The sequence below is a fragment of the Equus przewalskii genome, chromosome 4 (assembly GCF_037783145.1).
Source record: "Equus przewalskii isolate Varuska chromosome 4, EquPr2, whole genome shotgun sequence".
In the NCBI taxonomy this organism is placed as follows: Eukaryota; Metazoa; Chordata; class Mammalia; order Perissodactyla; family Equidae; genus Equus; species Equus przewalskii.
In genome coordinates, this window is record NC_091834.1 from 6,559,900 (window position 1) to 6,586,762 (window position 26,863).

The window sequence follows — 26,863 nt, forward strand, 5'->3', positions numbered from 1 at the left end:
GGCAGAGATTATTAATACAAGGTCAAGTTGGAGACACTGGGCTTAACAGGTGCCTTTTTTTTTCTAAATAACCCTTTATTTACCAGAACCTTGTGGATAGGAAAGAGAAAAGAACTAAAAATTCCCCTCACATCTCTGCCTGTTCTTTGGCAAAAGAAAACTGGTCAAATCAGTTAGTTTTCCTGTAAAAGCAGAGTAAAACCATTCCTTTTTGTAGAAGAAACCTGGTGGCTGAGAGTATTTCAAGGCTGATATTCATGAGAAATTATGGAGACCAGAAGAAAGTGGAGCATCTTTAAAGGCCTGAAACAAACAAACAAAAACAACAAAATACACAAAAAGCCCTAAAAACCCAGATTCTATATCCAGTGAAAATAGCCTCCAAGATTGGAGGTGAAGTAAAGCAATTTTCAAAGAAAAGAAAAATAAGAGAATTTGTTTCAAGCAGACCTGCAGTACAAGAAATGCTAAAGAAAGTACTTTAGGCTGGAGGAAAATGATGCCAGATAAAATTTCAGATCCTAAGAAAAGATAAAAGAACATCAGAAATACTATCTATCTGAAAAACGCCAATCTATTTGTTTTTTTACTTTTCTCCTCTTGATTTCTTTGTTATATATGTAACTGTTTAAAACAAACAAACAAAAATGTGTGGAGCTAAAGTATGTAGCTGTAGTACATATGATGGGTATGACATAAGAGACTGGGGTAGGAATAGACAAAGCCAAATGATTGCAAAATTTCCATATATATTACATGAAGTGGCACAATATTAACTGTTAGTAGACTGTGAGAAATTAAAAATGCCTATTGTAATTTCTAGAGCAATCATTAAAAACAGATAAAGCAGAGAAGTACGGCAAAAAGCCAGTAGGAAAATTAAAATGGAATTCAAAATCATTCTAATAATCCAAAAAAGACAGGAAAGGGAGAACAGAAAACAGAAAAGATAAATAGAAAGCAAATAATAAAATGATAAACCCAAACTCAACCATATCAATAATTCTGTTCAATCATAATGGACTCCAGCTGTGAGGTAGAAATTTTCAGGATGGATAAAAATGCATGACCCAACTATATGCTGTCTAGATGACATGCACTTTAAATATAAAGACCCAGATAGGCTGAAACTAAATGAATGGGAAAAGACAAACCATGCTAGTAAGCGTAAAAAGGCTGGTTTGCTTTTACTAATATCAGACAAAATAGATTTCTATGCTGTAAGAATTACCATATACAAAGAGGGACATCTCATAATGATAAAAATGTCAGTTCTTTGGGAAGAAAAAGCAATCAGAAATGTGCATATGCCTAAATAAATGGGGAGATACATCATGTTCGTAGATCGGAAGACTTGATATTGTTAAGATTATTTTCCCAAATTAATCTAGGGATTTAACACAATCTGAATAAAATACAAGCAAATTAAAGAAATAAACTGACAAACTCATGCTAAAAATTATATGCAAAGGCAAAGGACCTAGATTAGACAAGATAATTTGGAAAAGAAGAGTAAGGCAGAAGGACTTACATTACCAGATTTCAAGACTCACTATACAGCTACAGTAATCTGGACAATGTGGTGTTGGTGTAAAGATAAACATTTAGGACAATGGAACATGATAGAAAGGCCAGAAATAGACACTTATGTCGTCAATTGATTTTCAACAAAGGTACCAACATGATTCAGTGACAACTGGATATCTGTATGGGGAAAAAAAATGAACCTCATCCCTTAACTCCTGCTGTTCATAAAAATTAATCCAAAGTAGATCATAGACACAAATTTAAGAGCTAAAACAAATTTAGAGAAGAAAACGTTAGTGAAAATCTTTGTGACATTGGGCTAGGCAAAAGTTCTTAAACAAAACACAAAAAGCACAAACCGTAAAAGAAAATTAATAAAATAGATTTTATTAAAATGAGAAGCCTCTGATCTTCAAAAGACACAGTTTAGAAAATGTAAAAACAAGCAACATACCAGAAGAAAATATTTTTACAACTTCTATCTGACAAGGGCTTCTTTCCAGAATATATTAAAAACTCTTACACCTTGATATTAAGAAGATAAATAGCCCATTTGTGTGTGTGTGTGTGTGTGTGTGTGTATGAGGAAGACTGGCCCTGAGCTAATATCTGTGCCAATCTTCTTCTATTTTACGTAGGACACCACCACAGTGTGGCTTGCTGAGCGGTGCTAGGTCCATGCCCAAAATCCAAAGCAGCAAAGCCTGGGCTGCCAAGGTGGAACTGTGAACTTAACCACTATGCCACCAGGCCGTCCCCAAATAGCCCAATTTTTTAAAATGAGTACACAGTTTGGACAGACCTTCACAAAAATATATGGAAATGGCCAATAATTGCATTAAAAGAATCTCACCATCACTAATCATCAGGAAATTGTAAATTAAAACCATGAAGCGATACTATGAAATAACCTCTAGAATAGGTAAATTTTAGAAGACTAAAATACCAAGTATTGGTGAGGATGTGGAGCCACTCAGTTTTCATACATGTTGCTTATGAGAATGTAAAATGGTAGTCATTTTGGAAGACACTATGACAGTATCTTATTAAGTTAATATAGTTATGATTTCATCTAGCATTCTCACTCGTAGCTACTTCTCCAAGTGAAGTAGAAATATATGTCCACGCAAAAACTTGTGTGCAAATGTTCATAGCACCACTATTCGTGATAGCCCTAAACTAGAAACAACTGGTGAGTAACAAATTGTATACAATGGAGCACTACTCAGCAACAAAAGAAATGAATATTAATATACACAACAACATGATGAATCTAAAATACTTTATACTAAGTGAAAGAAGTCACAAAGTTACATATTGTATGGTTCTATTATGTAAAATTCTAGAATAGACAAAATTATCATGACAGAAAGCAGAGTAGAGGTTGTTTGGAGCTATGGGTTGGGGAAGGGAATGGAGAGAATTTTCTAAGTCGATGGAAATGTTTTGTATGTTGATTACAGAAGTGAGGGTTACATGGATATATATATTTGTCAAAACTCATCAAACCATATATTTACAGAAGGTAAATTTTACCGTATGTGTATGAAATCTTAATAAGACTAAAAAAATTACCCCTGGCTTCAGATAGACAATTTTAAAAGAAAGAAAGAATAATAGCCACATGCAAAAGAACGAAACTGAACTTTATCTTACACCATACATAAAAGTCAACTCAAAATGGATTAGAGACTTGAATATAAGACCTGGAACTACAAAACTCCCAGAAGAAAATATAGGGGGCTAGCTCCTTGATATTGGGTTTGGCAATGATTTTTTTAGTTTGACACCCAAAGCAACGTCAACAAAAGCAAAAATAAACAAATGGGCTACATCGAAGTACAAAGCTTCTGTTCAGTAAAGGAAATCAGCAACACAATGAAAAGGCAACCTAGGGAATGGGAGACAATATCTGAAAATTATGTATCTGCTAAGGGGTTAATATCCAAAATATATAAAGAACTCATGAAACTCAATGGGAAAAAAATCTAATTAAAGAATGCATAGAGGAGAGCCAGCCCTGATGGCCTAGCAGTTAAAGTTTGGCACGCTCCTTTTCGGCCACCCACGTTTGGTTCTGGGCACAGAACTACACCACTTGTCTGTCATCAGCCATGCTGTGGTGGTGGCGACTCATGGAGAAGAACCAGAAGAACTTACAACTATACACAACTATGTCCTGGAGCTTTGAGGGGGAGGGAGGAAAACAAAAAAGTAGGAAGATTGGCAACAGATGTTAGCTTAGGGTAAATCTTCCCCTGCGAGAAAAAAAGGCTTCCATCTAAAAAAAGAAAAGTGGACAAAGGAACTGAATAGATGGTTTTCCAAAGAAGACATCCAAATGGCCAACAGGTACATGAAAATAACACAATATCGCTTAATGTCACTAAGCATCAGGGAAATGCAAGTCAAAACTACAATGAGATATCACCTCACACCTGGAAGAATGGCTACCACCAAAAAGACAAGAATGAACAAGTGCTCGTGAGGATGTGGACAAAAGGGAACCCACGCACACTGTTGGGAATATAAATTAGTGCAGCCGCTGTGGAAAACAGTACAGAGGTTCCTCAAAAAATTAAAAATAGAAGTACCATATGATCCAGAGATTCCACTTCTGGGTATTTATCTGGAGGAAATGAAATCAGTATCTCAAAAAGGTATATGCACACCCATGTTCATGCAGCATTATTTGCACTAGCCAAGACATGGAAACAACTGAAATGTCTATTGACAGATGAATGAAAAGAAAAGGTGGTGCATATATACAATGGAATATTATTCGGCCATTAAAAAGAAGGAAATCCTGCCATTCGCAACAACATGGATAGACCTTGAGGGCATTGTGCTGAGGGAAATCCATCAGACAGAGAAAGACAAATACTGTGTGATCTCACTTCTTCATGGAATCTAAAAAAATTCAAACTTTTGGATACAGAGAACAGATTGGTGGCCAGAAGTGGAAGGTGGTGGGTGGGCAAAATTAATGAAGGTGGTCAAAAGGTACAAACTTCCAGTTATGAGATAAATAAGTCCTGGGATGTAATGTACGGCATGGTGGTTCTTTTTATTGAAAAAGAGACACAGGAAAAAAAGAAAGAATAGTCATGAGGGTACTACCCTTCAAAACCAGTATGTGTTAGTCCTGGTCCTCCAAGAAACAGCTACTATAGTGGGATTAAATGTGCAAGGATTTTATTAAGGGAAATGCCTGCATGAAACAAAAAAGGGAGGCGGTCAGGCAAGGCTGGGAGAGCCATCAGACCAAGATGCAAGGCACAGTCAGATCCCCGATAAGTATTTATTGAAGAAATTAGGAGCTTCTTCAAGAACTTAGAAGTCAGGGGTGAAAATAATAGAGTTATATTCACACAGCTTCTTACAGATAATGACCTTAAAGAATTTTAGGGCGGAAACAGATCTCAGGTATAAACTAATCCTGGATCCCAGCTGTGAGAGCCAAGGGAAATGGGCTTCCCAGGGTCTGTGCTGGGAACAGCCTCTGGACTGGACTGGACTGGAGCAGGCAGCTGATTTACCACGTGGTCAGAAGCAGGTGAATGCAAAGAGGGTGAAGGGAAGCGCAGATGAGGAGAAAAGGAAGTCCATAGAGAGCCACTGCGTCAAGTCTGAGGAATTATAAATAGAAGATGACTCAAGTAGTCAGTAGCCCAGAAAATCAGGAGAAAAAAAAGTGCTAGGTGGACTAAAACAGGACAATTCGATCTCAAGTGACGTATAAGGCAAGTGTTTCAGGGGTCTTTTTTTTTTTTTTTTAATGGTTTTATGGTACAGGAGTAGGCCAGCTGGCTTCATGTTACTGATGGAGCCTAGGAAGATGAAAGAGATGCTTAATTCTGCATAAAGAAAGACCCTTTCGATAACTGGTGTGATAAGCAGCGTCGCAATGACAGTTTTATTATAGACTGGCCGCTTGGAACTGCAATCGAGTCTATGAAATGTGTTTAGAATAATACGCGTGCTGTATGCCATATATTTAAAGACTTTCAAGGGCTGCTCTGAGGAATGCATTTCAATGTGAGTGAAAAGAGTCAGATGAAAGAAGAGAAGGCAGAAACCTTTCGGGGCTGGCACAAAACACAAAGAGATTAAAAATTCAGCCTTGAAACTATTTTTACAATATTGATTTGGTGTGTTGGAGAGTAGAGCATGAATTGTAACTCAATACAAGAGTAATTAGGGATAATGGTGCATCCATCAACTTAAGCATTCAAACCTGTTCTGGCAATGTTTTCTCATTATTTGAGGTTTTTCTGAAAAATAAAATGCACCTTCTCCCAAGAATTTTCTCCTATTATTGATCACAAAGAAAGGAGTGTGTGCACAACAGGCAATCTTTTAGGAATTGAATTTAGGAATTGCCACATGAATTTCACTAGCCAGAACTTGGTCAGATACCATGACTAGTTGTAAGAGGGGCTGAGAAAGAGTTTTTTTCCTGGATGGCTATGAGCTGGTAAAAACGTACAGTTTGTATTACTGAGGAAGAAGGGAAAAATGGATTTTGGGGGACAACAAACATGTCTGCTGCAGACTGAACTTCTGAATATTTCTTTAAAACAGTTCCTGGATTACGGAGCTAAAATGTACAGTATTTTAAACATTTCTGGCTGAAACAGCAAGCCGCTCATCAAAGCTGACATTCTCCTTTTCTCTCTGGGAACACAAACTATGTTTCCTAGTCTCCCTTGCAATAAGACGTGGTCATTCCTGAATTTTGGCTAACGGAACTGGAGCAGAAGTGACGTGCGCCATTTCCTGGACTGGACGTAGGAGGCCTTGCATCTTTTCCACCTTTCCAGCTGGTCAGAATGGAGATGTGCCCGGCACAGACTTGGAAGCCATATACTGAAGATGGCAGAGCTGGCAGCACCTGTGTTTCCATCTAATATTTACTATGTGCGTAAGAAATAAACTTTTACTGTTTGAGTCATTCTCTTTATGAGGGTATTTTGTTACAAGAGTTAACCTACCTTAACCAAGACAAGGCTCTTGACAAATACTGTGAAATAATTTCCAGATGGATTCATCCTAGGGTCTATTACTGTTCCTTATCTATCAGCTGCTAATAGTTCAAAGAAAACCTTGTGGTAAAATACTGATCTCTGAAATTCTCTACATATATGCCAGATGTCTTTTTGTAATTCCTTTCCCATCCCCGATTCTCCTATTTTTTTCACATACCACAACCTGTCCAACAGTAAGTATTATGTGGCTCTACCTACAGATTTCTGGGGTGATTTACTCCCGTCTAGAACACCCTCCACTGTTGGTCCTTGCTGCATTTAGAACCATTTCTTAGCGGGGGTTGGGAACATAAACTAAAAGGGTTTGGCGATGGGCCAGGGCCAGGTACCTGAAATACACTGTAGTAGGTTGTGCTTATTTCTATTAGCCAGACACCTTCCACTGGCCACGCGAGACTCACTCTCCGTCTTCTCCAGTCACCTCTCTGCTCCTCAGCTGAGCCGGGTGGATTACAGCAACAGGCTCCATTGCCCTTCGTGTCTACGCGAGCTCTGCCGCTGGGAGTCCCAGAGGGAGGCAGGAGAGCCAGGTTGGGGGGTATATTCTCTTGGCTCCCACCCTGAGAATCTGCCTCGGACTGCCTGTGTCCCATAATAGAGCCGCTTTATTGCACTCTCTCTCCTTCCACTTCCAGTCCCTTCTTCCTCCCTGAGTCCCACCAGTTCTAGGGTGGGAACAGCTCTTCTACCGTCGGCCCTACATTTCTGAACTGTTCTTTCTTGATCTCTTATATCCCACCCATGTTTTTGGAGTTAGGTGTAAATAAACTCTTCTCAAATTATCCTAATTTGACTGTGTCACCTATTTTCCGTTGAGATGAAGACTTACATCTATCTTGGTGAAAAATGTGTCATTGCCGCTGCGCTGTGTCAAAAACAGAATTGTAAATTGTGCTTTGGATTTTTCAAAGGTGAATTCATGTTTGTAAAGAGCTTTCTCATGTTTGATAGTTATCAAATTTGACAAGTAGCTTTCAGGAATGCAACAGCTATACAGCCACGAACGTGTGTGTACGTGTGTATGCATAAAATATTTGTCTACCATATCTATAGTAAACTGTACCATGGGTACAAATCAGAACCACCTGAGGAGCTTTTTTCTCACCATGATATTTAGGCCCTACCCCAGATTGACTGCACAGGAATTTTCAAAGCAAGACTAAAGCAAATGCAGTTTGCAAAATTTTGATGTGCACTCCTATTTAAGATCTCCTACAGTATATGGTATAGTTGCAGCACCTAAGCTTCTACAAGAGTGACCATGTGCACTGTATAATGTGCCTGGCATTTAAGAAGCCCTCAGTATATGCTAAATAACGCAGTCCATTCTATTCATAAAGGAATACTCATCCTAGGACCTCTTTCAGAGTAACCACGACAAAGTAAAATTGCTGACCTATTATTCCCGTGGGGTCAGGCCCATGGAAGTGGGAGGCCCTGATTTCACTCAAGCAGTGATCTTATAATGAAGATAAGCAAGGGAGCCATTTCAACAATTTTAGTAGGGGGCTTTGACTTTAAACCATGGCATGACATGAAGAAACAAGTTCTCGTTTTGCGGGGAGAGAGGCAAAATGACCAAATATCTAGGTAATCTGTCTAGAAGCATTATCATGGATATTAGTAAGAAGGGTAGCAGAAAGCTTCCTGATTCATTGACTTGGGGATACACTGTCTCCCAAGTGCCAGCAGACGAAATCTAGTGGAAGGCAAATGGAACCCACATTGTCTTTATAGCAAGAAAATACTATTGCTCCCTATATTGAATACTTAATGACTCTGCAACTTCTATCACTACCATTAATTAGTCTAGGTCAGAGGTCAGCAAACTCTTGTCCATGGGCCAAATCCAACCTGCCTTGTTGTTGTAAATAAAATATTACTGGGACAGAGCCATGTCCATTTTTTTACATATTGCCTATTGTTGCTTTCACGCTACAACAGCAGAATCGCATAGTTGTGACAGAGGTTGAATGGCTTGCAAAGCTTAAAATATTTATTATTTGTCCTTTTGCAGAAAAACTTTGCCAACCCTGCTCTAGGCCCCAGGACTACTCAGGTTCTCAATTTCTTCTCGAGTTCATTTTGGCGATTACTTTAAAGGACTTTATTTAATTAAAATTGTTGAATTTATTGGCGTAAAGTTGTTCATAATATTCTCTTATCATCCTTTTATTGTCTATAGAAATTGTAAAGGTATCTCCTCTTTCATTCCTAATATTGATAATTTATGTCTTCTCCCATTTTTTCTTGATAAGTCTAGCAAAGGGTTTATAAGTTTTATTGATCTTTAAAAAAACTAGCTTTTGGTTTCATTGATTTTTTCCCTATTGTTTGTTTCCTATTTCATCAATTTTCATTCTTATCTTTACCATTTATCCTATTATGGGGTTAATTTGCTCTCCTTTTTAGGTTTTTAAGGTGAAGGCTTAGATCACTCCTGTTCAGATCATTTTTCCTAATATCAGTATTTAGAGCTATAACTTTCCCTCAAACCACTGCTTTAGCTACAAACCACAGATTTTTGTATACTACGCTATTATCATCACATTAAAAAAATTTCTAAATTATCCTTGTAATTTTTGTTTGTTTGCTTGTTTTTTTTGGTGAGGAAGATTGTTCCTGAGCTAACATCTGTCGCCAATCTTCCTCCTTTTGCTTGAGGAAGACTGTCACTGAGCTAACATCTGTGGCAATCTGCCTCCACTTTGTATGCAGGATGCTGCCACAGCATGACTGATGAGTGGTGCGGAGGTCCACACCTGGGATGTGGGCGTATCCACAAACCCTGGGCTGCCAAAGCAGAGTGCACAAACTTAACCACTACACCACCGGGCCAGTCCCCTTGTAATTTTTTAAATGATCCATGGGTTATTTATGAATGTTGTTTCACTTCTGAATATTTGGGGCTTTTGTAGGATCTTCTTCTTATTGATTTGTAATTTAATACTACATGTGTTAAAATCAATTAACAGTTTCTCATAGACCAGTATGTGGCCTATCTGGGTGGACATTCTGTGTGCACCTGAAAAGAATGTGTATTCTCCAGTTGATGGGTGTAGTGTTTTGTAAGTGTTAGGTTAATATGGTTGGTAGTCATTCAGACATTCGATAGCCTTTCTGATTTTCTTGTCTAATTGTTCTGTCAACTACTGATAGAAGTATGTCAATATCTCCAACTCTTGATTGTGAATTTGTGTATTTCTCCCTTTAGTCTTGTTGGTTTTAGCTTCATGTATTTCATTTGTGATATTAGTAATTTATGTCTTCTCTCCTTTTTTCCGTTGGTTATCCTGCCTTGAGATTTATTAGTTTTATTGATCTTTCCACAGAACCAACATTTGTTGATTTTTTCTATTGTTTTCCAGTTGTCAATGTAATTGACTTGTACTCTAATTTTAATTATTTTCTTCTGCTTGCTTTAGGGCTAATTTTCTCTTCTTTTTCTACTTTCCTAAGGTGGAAGCATAGGTTTATTGATTTTAGATCTTTTTTCTTCTATAACATATTCATTTAAGACTTTAAATTTTCCTCTAAGCATTGATTTTGCTGCATCCCACAAATTTCTATAAGTTGTATTTTCTTCATAATTTAGTTAAAAATATTTATCTTATATTATCTTCATTTATGAAGTGTATATCTTTGTATATAAAATTCGGTGTTGGTCCATTTTTTCTTTCTGCATTTTGAATATGTTTTCTAGTGACTTCTGTCTTCTAATGTTTCTGATGTGATGCTAGCTATTAATTGTATCATTGTTCCTCTGTATATAATATTTTTTCTTGATGATTTCAAGCTCTCGTCTTTATCTTTGGCTTTCAGAAGTTTGACTTTGGCATGATTTTCTTTCTATTTATCATTGTTGGGTTTTGCTGATATTCTTGGATCTGGAAATTAATGTTTTTCATCAAATTTGGGGGGTTTTATCCATTATTTCCTTAAATGTTTTTTCTTCCCTTTCTTGCTCTCATCTCCTTCTAAGACCCTGATTTTATCTATGTTGGCCACTTGATACTGTTCCCTAGGTCTCTGAGGCTCTGTTTATTTTTCTTCATTCCTTTTTACTCTCTGTCGTTTAGATTAGGTTATTTTTCTTGGTCTGTTTTAAAGTTCACTTATTCTTTCTTTTGCCAGTTACAATCTGCTACTGAGCATATGGAGTGAATTTTTCATTTCAGTTATTGTATTTTTCAACTTTAGATTTCTCCTTTAGTTACTTTTATATAGTTTCCATTTCTATGTTGAGATCCCTATCTATTCACTCATTGAGATCATGTTTCCCTTTAATTCTTTGAAGATATTTATAACAGCTGCTTTTCATTTTTGTCTACTAATTCCAATATCTGGGTCCACTTAAAGTCAGTTTCTATTTATTGTTTTTCTCCTGTGAATGAGTCAAAGTCTCCTGATTATTTGGAGGTCTGACAATTTTGGGTTGAAAAATGGATAATTGAATTATACATTGTAGCCACTATGTAATCTGCTATGTTCTTCTGAGGACAGATTTTGCAGTTGTTGTTGACTTGGCTGGACTCATGCTGTCTCACTCTTCACTGCAGCATCTGATATCTCTGTTCAAGTCTTTCATATTTAAGTCACTGATTTTTAGCCTGCTTCCCAGTGGTCTCTCCTCAGCCTGTGTAGCTTAGGGGTCAGCCAAGGATTTAGGCAGTGTTTATGCTCATATTTTGTAGTTCCTTTGCTGTTTTGTCTGCCTTGAGCTATATCCTCTGATATTGGAAGTGTGTAGAGGAAAGCACTCAATCAAAAAAACAGCAAATTCACAGATTTACCCAGTGCAGTTCTGTCTTTCAATTGTAGACTCCTCGCTGGGTTTTCTTTTCTTTTTTTTCTTTTTTTTTTTTTGCCTAGAGTCCCCAGGTTTTCCCTTACGCATGTGTGTTTTAGCAGTCACAAGGGGCTTGGGCAGAATCTACACTCAGATTTTGGGTCTCACCATTTCTGTGGCTCATCGCTTTTAAGATTTCTCTCCCTCTCAACCAAAATTTCCATCTGCTCTGTCAGCCCTGAACTTCTTTCTCTGTCCCTTTAAGCCAATAAGGTTATGGTTTTCTGCCACTGGAACTGTAAGGATTGGACAGTGCCTTTAGGTGAAAAAGATACAAATCTGCTATTTTTAACCATTGTACTTGTGATATTCTAAGGGTAAATCTCCTCTGCTTTCCATCTACTTTTGGTCACTTTCTAGTACCTTTAAATAGTTTTAAAAAAATACTTTGTCTAGATTTTATAATTGTTATCTGCAGGAGGGTTCGCCCGACAAGTTCAGTTCACTATTCCCAGAAGCCAGATCCCTATCAGTTACTTTCAAGGGGTTTCTGGCAGTGTTTGTCTCTATTGTTTGCTCAACATTAAAATATTAACCACTGATTAATGATCTTTGATTCCAGTATCAGTCTCATAGTCATCAAGTGTGGTAGGGAGAATTCCTAGAAGCCAAAATACACACTTGCCTAATCCTATCCATCCCTAGAACTTGGTGAGCTCCCTACACTCAGAGCTATTGTTGTGTGGGAAGATTATGAAGTCAAAAAGTACTTGTATTAGTCTACATGTTTGTGTGAATGAATGAAATAAGAATAAATTCATCCTCATAAATCTTCTGAGATAGCAAGTTATTTATTATTATTACCAAAATAATATTCTGAAAGATCTGAACTTGAAGGGTATCAGGGCTAAAGTAATATTCAGAAAAATTATCCTTAACAGTATATAAGACTCACCTGTCAAAGCAGCAGCCTCAAGTAGAGAGAAGGTGGACGGGGTACCCATAGGCATATAGGAAAGCTAGGACCCTACGGATGGTGGAGAGTCAGATAGCTCTAATCATCACTGCTCCACTTTGGGGCCACATCCCATGGGGTGGATAAACTTGGAACAAGCACCCAAAGATGGATCAGCTCACCAGACATCTTAGCTCCAACCTGCAGAATGAAGGCCAAGCACGTTGCTCTCTCATTCAAAGGCTCCAAACACCTTCTGCCATTTGCCCAGCACCAGGTAGCAGGATGCAAAGTCATCTCCCCACTCCTCCCTCCTTCCTTCCTGTCTGAAGAATAGCAGGAGGAGAGAGAGCAATAAAACTCTGCCTTTAATTTTTAGTTTTATCCTGACTAGCCTCCAGGTAAGAGCAAATTGCTAATAAGAAATTTAGGAAGCACAGGTTAGCAGACTGAAATTCCATTCAGACACACTTCATCAGTGTGCTGCGTGCACAACAGCTTGGAGGCCTGGATGCAGTTGCAAAGGTGGAGGGGTGGGAAGGTTCCTAAGTTGTTCAGTTTTGCCAGACTCCTCCAGATGAGTCTTTCTTGGCTGAATCGCAACCTGACCCTCACAAAGCATCACCGGTTCCTTCAGCATCTTGACCAAACAGCATTTAGTACACACCACGTGTACTGGGGTCTCTGCTGAAGACACTTTAGAGGCCAAGCTTACACTGGCCCTAATAAGAGGCAGGTTGAAATCTCTCGAGTGTCCTCATCTCTATGGTGTGAACACTAGCCCGTGAAGGAAGGGGAAGAGAACCTGCATCTCCTGGGGCCTATTCTCATTCCCATGCAGTGGACGTTGGCTTTATTCCCTGGGTGTGACTCATTGGAATTCTCCCGCTGCTGTGATTTTCTTTTCTGGGAGGCTGGGTCTGAATCTCAACTCTAGCTCCGACATCTTGCAGTGATTGTGCTCTAAAAAAATGCTCTATTTAAATCATTCATGCTACTGTAAACTTCAAGTGGATGTTTGGAAACATAGAAAAGCCCAAGAGAAGTAGAAATTTACCTTTCTAAAAATGAAGTAACAAATGATTATTTGCTTTGTTTCACACTTTTGGTTAAACATTCATATTAGAGCTTTTTTTTTGCAATGGATATTGAGAAAATGCTTAATAGCTCATTTTGTCAGTGAACTTGTGTGCACAGGTTACTTCATTGACATTAATATATTGTGCCTTACATTTGTTTTATAAATATTCACATGCTCAGGCTCTGAGACATTCTAAGATAATTAACCAACAAAATTTTTAAAATATTGGTCTAACTAGTTGGTTCACACCATAAACACTGAAGGAACTATTTGCCTGAATTTCCCATCTTCCAACTAGTGACTTTTCTATCATCTTCACAAAGCTTCAGTTTCCTGACTTATCAACTTATGGCCTTTATTCAACAAAACTGTGTGCCTGCTGGGTCAGGCACTGTTCTAGACCCTGGGACTTCCCCTCCCACAAACATAAAGTCTCTGCTCTCAGGGACGTGAGGCCAATGACAGATAAGTAAACAAGTAAATTTTTAAAAATTTAAATAACGATAAATGTTTCAGGGAAAATGAAGCAAAGTGATGTCATGGAGAGTTCATGGTAGGCCAACTTAGGAATTCAGCCATGTGAATACCTGTGGAGCAGAATTCAGATGAGTGAACAGGTAGAGCGATGTTCCTGATGCAGGAATGAAAGTGGCTGAACCAAGCAGCCAGAGGAAGCCTAGTGGCCTCATTTATTCACTGATTCAACCAGAGGAGGAAGCAAGAGGCCCCAGCCCCTGTCCTGGAGCCTGACCTATCTCTGAAAATTCAGCGGAGTCACTCTTTTCTAACTCTCAGCCTTCGACCGTAAAATGCCTGAGGTCACACGCACTTCTCCATCTTTGCTTCTTCTAGCTCCTCAGTGGGAAATCGCCACATATTTAGGGCTTGCTTGGTTCAGTTACTATGCATCTCTCTCCTTGCTTCCCACGAAGGTCTCTGTTTACACACTTCAATGCCTGGCACTAATTGGTTGTCAGGTCACTGGACCCTCAGCCAAGCTCCCCATTTAGCTTTCTCACGCTTTCCTGATAAAGCTATTACTGCCAGTCCCATTTACTTTGACATGGATTATGGTAAAATGCTGGGAATAAAAGGGATTAAAAGCTCAGACCTTCAGACTTGGGGGAGGAGTTGGCATCATCCTTCATGAAACATGGTTTCTGTGGCCAGCTCCTGATGCTCTGTTCTAAGGATGCTGCGCAGGGAAGGATCTGGAAGCCATTGAGACTCTCCGAGCTTCCAGCCTAATTCCTTTCCAAGTGTCTTAAGCGATACAATGGTCTTCAGTGGCTCGTTGCCTAGACAACATTTCTGAAAAGTTTGCAAACCACGTCTTTTCTGATCATTCCCGGAGCTTCAAGATTTGTTCTTTGGCCCACAGAGGATCTGAGATTTCTTCCTTTGTCTTGACTGTGTGGCTTTCCAATGTTTCTTCTCTAGAAAGCTGATGAACAGGAGATGCACTTCTTTGCCAGGCACCCCTTACCTGCAAGCAGACCTTTGCCTTTCAAATATCTCAGGGACCCATCCACTTCATTCCATCACCACACCTGTTTCCCATCTCCTCTCACCCGGACCACTGCATTAGACTCAAAACTCATCTCCCTTCATTGAATTCACTCTCCACTCAGCAGCCAGTGTCCTCTTCAAAATGCAAGTCTGATTTGCCCTGTCTATGCTTATGGCCCTTCAGAGGTGCTCCTTTGCTCGATGATAAAGAAGAAATGGATAAGCTCCTGCATGCTCTGTCCCTCACCTCTCTGACTGCCCTTCCAGACCTGTTTCCTTGCTGTGTCATCCTGGGCAATTTACTCAATGTCTCTGGGCCACAGTTCCTTCGTGTATAACATGGGGAGAATAACAGCTAACAGCAAAGGAAATAATGCATACAAAAGCTCAGCACATGTGCAGGAGGCATGAGGAAAAGAAGATGGAGACAATCATGTTAACTGAGCTCCTTCGGCCTTATTCTTCAGCTCTTTGTGGTTCCTCATCTCGGCACATATTCAGACGTAAGCAGCCATTCCTCCTGGGGCCGAAGACCCAGATCACGCGGAACAGCCCTGGCCCACATGTCCTGACCCCACCAAGTGAATCCCTAGGGCCTCAGGGTCTCCAAAATGGAGGAGGCGGCCCAAGCTGGAGAAAGGGTGGAGGAATAAGCACTGAGCTTGATTATAACCACAGTGCACCAGCCTGCTGCTCATTAGCCTCTCTCCCTGTGGGCTTCCTGCCTCCAGTTCCCAGGGAGGGCCCCTCAAGCACAATCCTTGGTCTTGAGGCTGGGCAGTCATCTTGGTACTGCAGAATAATTTATTTCCTGCCACGTCAAATAGCCTTGAAATGTTGATTAACCTGCAGGCAGCCAAGGCTATGTTTCAAGGATGGCGGAGTTTGAGCTACTTGCCAAGGAGAAGCTCTCAAGTCCCGGGTGGACGGGTTTCCTCTGGCATCCTGCAGCTTCCTAGTTACTCTTAGTTTCTTTGGTTCAGCTTATTTCTCAGGCTAGAGTCAATCCATCTCTCCAGCTTAAAACAGCAATGACTGGACAGTGCCCTGGTGTGGCCCAAGCTGCCAAAGCACGGCATCCACAAGCAGCCAGTCCAGAAGCTGGGAGGCACCCTGCGGGAGATGGAAGTCAGCCATGTAGATGCTGACCCAGACACTTGGGAGCCCGCTGCAGACTCTCGGCTTCTCTCTACTTGCCTTTTAAAACAACTCCAGCACTTTCTACTTGCCAGACACTACGCCAAGCACTTTACAGATAATAACTCAATTAGTCTTGACCACAAATCTATGAAGTAGAAGCAATTATGACTCTCACTTTGCAGGTGAGGAAATAGCCACTGAGAGATTAAATGATTTACTAGGTTATTTAACTAGTAAACGTCAGGCCTGACTCCAGAGCCCACACTCGTAATTCAGCCACTGTGCTCCACAGTCTTCAGAGGGTTTCGGTCTCTAGACTCCCCAACCACACGAACTGAACGAGTTAATAAACGAAAAGCACTCAAAACAGTACCAACAGTGCCTGCACAGAGTAAGTGCTCAGTAGAGGCACGTGCATCCGTGCAGCGAGTCCACAGAGTGATAATGAGAATGGGCTTTTAGCCAGCCAGCCAGTTCTCAGACACGGGATCTCAGCAAACTACGTAATCTCTCTTTCCTTCAATGTCTTCAGCTGGGAACTAGGAATAAAACTGACACTTATTTCCTAGGGTCGTTATGAGTATTAAGTGACTTAATATTTGTCAAGCACTTAGAACAGAGCCTAGAACTTGCTAGATGGTGCATTTGCTAAAATCCATATAGAAATGCATGCATATGCACACAATAGGGTGGCAGGGACTTTGTGTCCTTAAAGACCTGGACTTCAAGTCCTGGTTCTCTTGTACTGTCTGGGTCACTTTGGATATATTACCTGCCCTGTCTAAGCCTCAGTTTCCTTACCTGTACAATAGAACCAGACTCCCTATCGATGGAGCTATTGGAGGATGAAATGAGATATGGTATATACGAAAGCACAGAATTCGGCGCAAATTAGGTATTTAGTAAATGTAAATGTTGTTTCTTCTCTGTTCCCCAGCAGGTCTCTCCTTGTAGCCTCATAAACACACGAGCTAATTCCTGCCCTCAAAGCTTTACCACTGCCCCGCCCTCAACGCTCTGTTGTCTAGTGCTCCCATCATCGCCCTCTGTTCTGTCACGGTGGGGACCTTCCAGCTCTAACTTCCTATTATACTCTAGGGACATTGGAAATTCTTGGAGATGTCTAATTACAGCAGTCTCGAATTTCTAAAGGACCAAAGGGGATTGCAGGTCACTTGGCGTTTTTCTAGGCCTTTCCATGCCAAGAGGAGGACAGGATAGTGTGTGTGTGTGTCCCTCCCAGACAGGTTTGGGCCGTTCTGCTCCGCCCACTCTGGACATTCGAATTCTGATGCAGCTGTCGGTGGGAGCCATGTGGGATCCATCCAGGACCAGTCTCTCCCTTGGTGCTGTCTGTAGGGATGATTTTACTTTGGGCCAATAAAAACATCTAAAGGGATTAAGTAAAAAGAGCGGCTATTTCTTTGACACCTGCGTTGATTTGCCATCATGCTCCTTGTTCGGGGACCAAGTTGTCTTCTTCTCATCCTCCAATCAAATTCAGCAACTAGATTCCTATATTTATGAACCCCGCTTCACCTGAGGTGATGGACCCACTGAGCCTGCAGGCTGAGACAGATGGTTTAGGGGAGTAAGGCTCCCAAACGTGGATGAGCATCAGAATCTTCTGGAATGCTTATAAAAAAATCAGGGTGAGTTATTCTTCCAGACCTATGGCCAGGGAGGGCCTACACAGCTAGGGTTGAGAATTGGAGACCATGTTCAAACACTGGCCCTGTGCCTCAGTGTGGCCTTGGACAGGCCACCGCCCTCTCTCCTGGTGGTTTCTTACGATGGGTAATTGTGGAGCTATCTGGACCTGCATCATTGTGAGGATGGAAGGAGATGGGAAGGATGGTCACCAATACAGGGGCATTTCCAGCTCCCTCGGCCATTTGTGTGACCCCCCTGCCTGGCATTCAGTCTGCTGCATCTGTTGTTTGTGACATTGGGGCAGAGACGTCATAATCAGGATTTTCCAACAATCTATTCAAACAAAGCTCAGTGACTCCAGGTAGCTCTCTAACCGTCAAGAACTATCCAAGATTCGTGTTCGGGCACAGTCATACATTCTGGGGGACAAAGGGATCTCCGCCTGGAGATCTGTTTCATCTCTATGTGGATCTGATTAGGCAAAGAGTTCACATTCTCAGGAATTAAGCCCTAAAGAGACAGTGATTTCAAGTCAAGCAAGAACACTAGCCTAACTACGTTTTCTAGTGGGACACCTCTTTTCTTCTCTTCCTTCCACTCTTTATTCCTTGACTATGGTTCTTTAAAAAAAAAAAAATGGCCCTTTTATATCTGAGGCTTTCACGTAAAGCTCCTGCAAATCCTTTTTTGGAACTAAGTTGGATTTAAGGAATGTGTAATAATTCACGTCCCCCAAACTCAGTTGCCTGGAGTGAAACAGCATCTTAATTAAGAAGCGACACAAAACAGTGTTCTCTGGATTGACCCAAATGCGCTCTGCGAGGCTCCAAACGTACATCCTCACATCAAGTTCAGCCCCCAAAGTCTGGGCTTCTTCAGCCATTATCTTAGAGATATTGAGCACGATGGCCCTGTGGCTCCATGGGGCACCTGCCACTTCCTTCCTCACTTCCTTGTGCTTGCTGGGCTGAGATCTCCATTGCTGCTGACACCAGAAGTGGCCTTTGAGGCATCGCCTCCATGCTGGTGTCCACCACTGTCCCTGCCAAACCTGCGCCTGCCCAGGGACAAGGATGCTGACATCCGCCTGGCTCTAGACTGCTGCTGTGCTGCTGGGGGTTTCCCATATCCTCGCATGTTTGAGTGAAGAGCTATTTTGGTTTTTACTTGCCTTTATCTTCCAGCACCCTCACCTTAGGACCCAGGCACAAGTCCCTGCTGCTAGCCCGGAAATCATCTGAGTAACAGGCACGATGCTCTTTCCAAAATCCCACCAGGATCACCCCAAAACCCCACCCTAATCCTGATCTGTTGCAATTGAACTTTGCAGGTGTCCCCCACTCTCTCTTCCTGTGGGTTGAGTCTTTCCCAGGAGGCTCTGTCCCTCAGGTACATAGACATACGGGAGGCCTACGCCACAATCATCCATGCTTTCCCAGACTGAGATCTAAATCCTAATGGGTAATGGGGAGTGAGAGCTAGCTTAAGCTCAGACCCCAGATACGAGGTAATGAATAATTGAACAAATTAGTGAATAGAAGGGAGGGATGGAATGGAAGGGGGAAAAATAGAAGGTAAATAAAAAAAAAAAAAATGAAAGATTTTGGAAAGCGAATCTTGATCCAAGTTCTAAACTCTCTCACTCATTCAATCGTGGTGGGGTGGGGAGGGCCGAGGAAGAGGTTAAGCATACATAGCCCATCACTTTGGTACAAGTATCAATAGCTGGGTGTAGGAAAAACATGGGAAATTACAGCGCTAAACCTCTCTGAGGCTGCGTGGGGCCCTTCGCTCCCTCCCAGCTCTCAGGAAATTACAGGCCCCCTGAGCAGCGGACAAGTGGAGCGTGCTTTGACTCAGAGGCTGGCGCTGACCTGTGTCAGTTGATCACCCTGGTAGTTGGGATTTCCCCAGAATATCAACCTGTGATGATTTTTTTAAGCTTAATTTCCTATACGCTGCTTGGAAATTGTATAACTTCCTGGAATAAGGATTCAGCAATCAATTTGAGATGGTGGAGCCTCTTTGACACTGCCCGTAGCTCAGCACAGTGCCACACACCCAAAGCCTGAAAGGGGTCAGTGAAAGAATGTGAACCAGCGGGTCCCTCCTCCCCATTCTTGGCAGTCATCTCCTTGTTACTGAGTACGTGAAGGACTGGGGAACAAGGCCACGGGCTCCTTGGCTCCTCCGACCTTGGCTTCACGTTTGCCACCATCTAAGGCTTCCCTAAGGCAGCTGGGTCAAGTATCTGGAAATAGGTAGGCCTCTAGCACCGCCCCCTGCACGTGTGCAGAGCCGTTGGTGTCAGAGCACGAGGCCAACGTGAACATGGGAGGGAGCTGAGCCCACCCGAGGCCGTCTTAACCTTCCATCTTCGGCCTGGCTGCACTCAGGGGAAAGACTACAGGCCCCGCCTCGCCTCTCCTCCGTCTGCCCTTTACTTTTTCTGGCTTTGTATTGGCCCATCTTGCTGTCACCCTTATGTGCCTCCTCTTCAGGAAGGGGTGAGGATCTACCTGAGAACAGGTAAGGGTGGTCCAGTCTTAGGTGGCATTTGATAGCTGTTTGATGAATGAATAAATAATGAATGAACAAATGACTGGGTCTACGTAGGCAGACATGCACATTTTAAAAATAATTAATTTCTCTACTTCTACAGCATGGCGAGTGGAGATCAACGGCTGTCACAACAGCTTGTTAAACTGGAGAGTTTGAGGAAGATATTCTCTTGTACCCGATTCCAGCGTTAAACTAAAGAAAATTAGGAGCAGCTTTATTTGGCCAGGGTTGGGGAGGAAAGGGAGAGACTTACAGCAGGGAGAACTCATTTTGGTGGAGTAGAGGTTGACATCTGCCATTCTACTCCTACCCAAACAATTCCCAGGTGTCAACTCCTAATTCCCAAGGAAGGCTTGATGGATGAATGTGGATGCCTGATACTGACGATCCACGGCGCTTCTCCCCAGGGTCTGCTGACTCTGAGAATCTTCCTCTTCCCCCCTGCTGTGCTATTACACCCCTTTTCATGTGAAAAATAAGGCAAAAGGATCCCACGTCGCCAAAGTAAATAGAGAAAAATAAAACACTCTAAGCAGACGTCTCTCCCACCACGTTTCTACTCTTCTTCGAGTTCTGCTTTACTTTCTCCAGGAACCTCTTTCTTCTCTTCACCAAGCGGCACAACCGTCCACCCGGTCACCTGAGGTAGAAACCTGGGATTCATCTGGAGCATCTCCTCCCTCATCTTTTACATCCAAACAAATGGTCCCCAGCATGTCGGTTCCCCTTTGGAACTCCATCACCTCCTCCACCCCTGCTGTACCGCCATGGTCATTACCATCTCTCCCAAGACTGACCGCTACGATCATTTCCAAACCAAGTTCCTTGCTCCCCCATGTGTCCAACCCCACTTTGTCTTCCACTGTCCCACACCGTGGCCAGAGGTATTCTTCTGGCCTACATGTTTCCGGATACTTGACTGCATGTATGAAAGCCTTAGAGCATTGATGGGATCGCATCCTCCCACTGCTTAAAATCCTTCTGTGACTTGTCCTTCCCCTGGGCAAGTTCAAATGCGTTAGTCTGACACGGAGGGCTCCTTATGATCTTGTCCCCGCTGGTCCTGCAGCTTCAGCCTCATCTCTCATCACATCCCTGCACGCTCCCCTTGCTCCTGAACCTTGAGCCTCTGAACACTCATCCTCCAAAGCACCATGCTCCTTCCACCTGATTGAGTGGGCGTGGGCGTGTGGGCTGATGAGGAAATGCTTTCCAGGGTAGGTAGCCGGGTGGCCTCTCCTAACCACACGCTCTGCAGTCAGCGCCGTCTGGCATTTTCTCTCCTAGCATAGTCATTTTCTCAGCAATTATCACAATGTATAAGTAAACATTTATTTCTATTTGTTTCTTGTCTCTCCTGTGAGGGCAGGGACCACATGTGTTCTGTTCACGATACCCCAGGCACCTAGCACAGTGCCTGGGACATAACTGGCAATGAATAAATTGGCAATCAAAAATCAATTATAATCGGGGAGCAAATTGATAAATTTTTTTCATGATGAACAAGTGAATGAATAAATAAATGGGAGTGCCGGCCAAGTGAACAGCATAAACAGAGGCATGGAAGAGTGTGAGAACATGATCTGGTCAGAGGACGTCTGTGGTTGGTTATAGAGGATTTATGTGTTTGGGAGAGTGGGAGCCTGGGAGTGGCTGGGGAAAGCATTTCTTGCAGTAATATTGAGGTCACGTCAGTATTCTGCCACATTCTTTCTATGGCGAGATAATATCGCCTCTGCCTGGTAACTGGTTATATGACTCCGGTTCTCAAGTGTCTGCTATTGCCCGTGGGAAGTGTGCTTTCTGCCGGGTTGGGCAGTTGGAGCAGGTGCTGGCAGGGCCTGACTCTGTTTGCAGGTGTGGGCTCTTGCATTCCAGGTGTGCCTTGGATTACCTGCTGCTGCTGTCACCTGCTGTATTTTGCATGGTTCGGTATCGGCAAGTCCCATCCTGAGTCTCCCCCAGTGGCGGCACTTGTAGTTCTGCCTGCGTCAGAGCACCTGTTGAGGAGTCTTGTCGCACTTCATTCTCTGCCTTGCGTTTCTCATCTAACTCCCACAGCGTTTAACACCAGCCTTGAGATCCTTAATAACGGTACAAGGTAGTACAGGACAGCTTTTTATTCATCTATTCAAATATATGTTAATTGCATACAATGGGACAGACCCCATGCCAGGCACACGTGTCTCCTAGTCCGCTCGTGGTTCTACGCACTCTGCACTGTTCAAACGTTCACCGTCTGATGGTTCAGCGATTCATCACTGCATTCCCTCAGCCCTGGTTTGCTTGCTCACCAAGCCTCGGTTCCTTTCCTGTGGACTACGCCTGCTTACAAACTCGCCACAAAAATATTAGAAATATGGAGGAACTATTTCCCTGCTATCCTGCCTTCAGCACAACTTAGGAAAAAAATCAAGGTATTCCAGCTCTTCAGCAGCCCTCAGAGGGTTTCTCTCCTTGTTTGCAAAAGCCCAGTTAGAAGTGGATGGCCACCTGCTCCTTCCCGGCGCCTGAGGGATGTTTATACCCCTGGTGTGCTGACACTTCAGGAACGAAGGAGACTCACCTTCTCCACCATTTATTTTTAGTGTCTGCATTTATACTTAGAAGAGAAGCTCTGCCAGGCCTCTGGGAGCACCTTCCTGCAAGGCAGGAGGGGAGGCCACGAGGAGGGAAAATAAGTTGTGAATGTAACTCTCATTTATTTCCTGGAACTGTGACACTGCACAGGCACGTGTACCAGAAGAGGAGAGGAGAGAGGGAGAGTCAGGGCTTACCTCTAGTAGCTTCGACTTGGCCTTTCACCCAGCCTCCTAGTTGGCGCACGACTGCTGCTTCACTCAGAGGGTTCCTAAGAGAACAGGCAAATTGAAATCATGAGGATGGAGAGAGACGCTCACTAAGGACTGGAGTAAAACCACTGCCAATCTGCAACTTGTCACATTTCTTCTTTTCTTTTCAGTTCCTACAAAACATGTTCCTGTGTACTTTATAAAATTTCTACAGTAAGTATTATATGCATGTAGCATTAAATTCAAAAGGAAGAATTTGTAACCCATATCATAGGCAAAAGGTTAATAGTTCTAATATTTAAAAAACCTCTTAGACATTGAGGAACACAAGACTGAAAACTTGATAGAAAAATGAGCAAAAGATAAGAACAAATAATTCAGAAAACATATGTCAATATTCCTTTAAACATATTAAAAGATGTTCAAACTCTCATTATTAGAGAAATGTAACAAAATCCTATGGTATGTTTTAAAAATGGTATACCATTTCTCACCTACCAAATTGATGAAAATTTGAAAATCTTGACAACAAAATCTATTGGTGAGACTGTTGGGAAACAAGTATTCTCATACGTCGGTACAACTGGTACGGAAGGGGATTTGGCAAGATTGAAAAAAACTACATACGCACTTGTGTTTCACCCAGATATCCTATTTCTAGAAATTTACCCTGAAGATACAGCCCCAAGAACAGAAAAATACATTTGCACAAGTTTATGTGTCTCAGCATTATTTTTAATTACAAAATACCAAAAACAACCTAAATGCCTATCCATAGCACAGCAGTGGAATATGGTAAGATACAGCCACTCAATGGAGTCCTACGGAGCTGTATAAATAAATGAGGAAGATCTCGATGAACTGGAGAGAGTTCAAGGATATGCTGTTAAGTAGAAACAGAAAGTGCAAAAGAGTGTCTAGACTAATATGCTGCTTTTCATGTCAGGAAGAAGGAGAAATGAGAAAATACACATGCGTTCACTCGTGTATGCAGAAATAAATAGAGGAAGGATAAATCTGAAACTCAGATTGGTTACCTAGACAGGATAGATGGGAACAAAGTACCTAAAAAGATGAAATTGAAACACAATGTAAGGGATGAAGGGGTTCTATATCTCTGACTATCCCTTTCTGGAAAGTTCTGAATTTCAGAATCATAACAATGTTTCGCATGCTAAAAAGAAATCAGTAAATGACTAAAATCAAAATGAAAATAAAATATTGTAAGGGAAACCCAAAATAAAATATGAATAGCAATAAGTGAACCTAACTGTGTTACAAATGAATAGTGCAACATAATCTCCCATACTGTGATTAACATGCGGTGTTAATATTGGAAAAGGAAGATACAAAAATTCTTTGATTTTTTTGGTAAATTTTCCTTAATTTGAAATTTTTTCAGAACGAAAAGTAAAAAAGTAAAAAATGAAGGAGGTGGGGAAGAAAACAAGTAAGTAACTCTAGAAAACAGTATTTTGGCTATATTTTGTAAGGCTACAGTAAAATAGAACTGTACACAAATATTACACACTCTAGTTTGTAATTTTGCTTTTCACAGAGGTATAGGTTAGCAATTCTGAAGCTATTTTGAGTATTTTAGGATTAAACAAATAAGTAAAATAGTATAATAATGAAAGCCAAATTTCTCACTGTAGTAGACAGAGATTTCAGATAAGAATAGAAGGACGAATAGAATAAACTACATTGTGGGATTGGAATTACAGATAGTATGAACTCATGATCAATATAAACTCAAATATATATATCACAAATATAAATATTTGCAGATAGATGGATATAGAAATAGATACAGATGTATGTGTGAGTATCAATATTCTTAGCTCTGTCTGCTACAAGAGACTGGAAGGAATGATGCTCTGGTACCCATGAGCACATTCAATGACCAAATGTTGGTTTCTAAACACCATTCTCTTATAAAAAGAACCAAGAATCCTTGGAGAAATGGCTGATTCAAGGGCTGGACAGGGAAAGTACAAGATGAGCCTGGAACATCTTGTGATGCCAGAAAGTGAGGAAATGCTCAAAATATGATAGAGACATCAAAAGGACACACTGGCCAAATTTAAGGGGCTCCTGATGGTTAAATCTGGGATAGCTAAGCAACAAAATAAATGTCAACACTAGCAGATTATAATACAAGAATAAAACAAATGTCCATGAGTCCACACTCACTAAATAAGTAAATAAGCAATTAAAGTGGGGAAGGGAAAGCTCCTCCTCACAGCAGAACTCCAATTCGTAAGCGTAGAAGGAATGATGAAAACAGAAACTACGAATTGGAAAAAAACCACAGTTATTAATTGTTGCAAACAAGAATCAAAAGAGATGCTAAAGTTACTGGAGTAAATATGTTGAGAAAAGATATTTGCATAATTTCAAAGTATGTCCCCACAAAATAGCGGAAAAGAATAACTTCACAGGGGAGAAATCTCAGTTAACCATGGGATCAAAGATCAGATCACCATTAACGAGGCATAGTGGCATCACGTGCCTCCTGATGTGATGCACTGAGAAGAGCACAACAGTGCTTCTGTGATATTCTTGCCAAAAATGCATTACCTAAATTTCATTAGGAGGAAACATGAGACAAGCTCAAAGTGAGTACATTCCACACAATAACTGGTCATGGTCATCAAGGTCATGACAGACAAAGAAAACTGAGGAAGCATCTGAGATTGGAGGATTCAAGACAACATGATAACTTGATCCTGGAACATAAAAAGGACATTAGTAGGAAAACTGGTGAAATCCAAAGAAGTCTGTAAATAATTAAGAGTATTAAGATTAATTTCCTATACAGTGGTTATATAAGGTGTAACATTTGGAAAGGTAGAAGAATTCTTTGATATCTTTTGCAACTTTTTTCTAATTCTGAAAATTTTTCAAAATGAAAAGGTAAAAAGTAAAAATAAATAAAATGTTAAAAGGAAGAAAAGGGTTTGCAATATTCCTACCAAGCTATTCTCCAGAAATCAATTTTCTTCCCAACAGATAGCTGATATTAACAGCTTCTAGTATATTCTTCCAGAGGTCATCTATACAAACAAATACATGTATATTCATCACATATGTTTATGCATATATATATTAGAGATCCTTCTGTACATGTCATTATGTTAATGGCTGCATAGTATTATAGAGATAATATATATTACATATATTAATTATTGATGGTCATTTATGTTTCTGATATTTTGGTCTTACAAACAATATATATTAATTAGTGAGGGACATTGATGATGTTTCTAATATTTTCATACTTTAAACAATACTGCAATAAATTCTTCCTTTTCTACATATACTAGTACTTATAGTATAACCTTCTAGAAGTGGAATTTCTGGTTCAAAGTATATAAAGATTTTAATTTTTATTGATATGGCCAACTTGGTCTCCAAAGGTGATGCGCCATTTACATTCTTCCCATCAGTGTAGGAGAGTGCCTATTCTTCACGAGCTTGTCAACATGGTGTATCAAACAATCTTTGTTGATATGATGAGTAAAAAACATACCTCACTGTAGTTTTAATATGCTTTTCTCTTACTGAGAATCATTATGAAACACATATAACTGCATTTATGTTTTTCTTTCCATGAACTGTATATTCTTTTACTTTGCTTATTGGAAGGGGGTTACTCATTTGTCTTCTTTGCATTATTTCCAAATTTAACACAACCTTGCAAAATAGGTATTATTATCCCCACTTAGCAGACAAAGAAATAGAGGCTCAGAGAGTCAAGGCATTTTCCCAAAGTCAGAATGCTGCTGGTTAATCTGTATAGCTGAG

At 41.0% G+C, this 26,863-nt stretch overlaps 1 long non-coding RNA gene across 1 annotated transcript in view; it reads right to left on the minus strand.

Annotated features, from left to right (window-relative positions):
* LOC139082986 (uncharacterized) overlaps nt 1-26,863 on the minus strand; it is a 113,700-nt gene that overhangs the window by 30,016 nt on the left and 56,821 nt on the right. The window contains exon 2 of the long non-coding RNA XR_011539413.1: nt 23,042-23,115. This is a non-coding gene — a long non-coding RNA (uncharacterized lncRNA). The remainder of the gene's footprint in view (nt 1-23,041; nt 23,116-26,863) is intronic.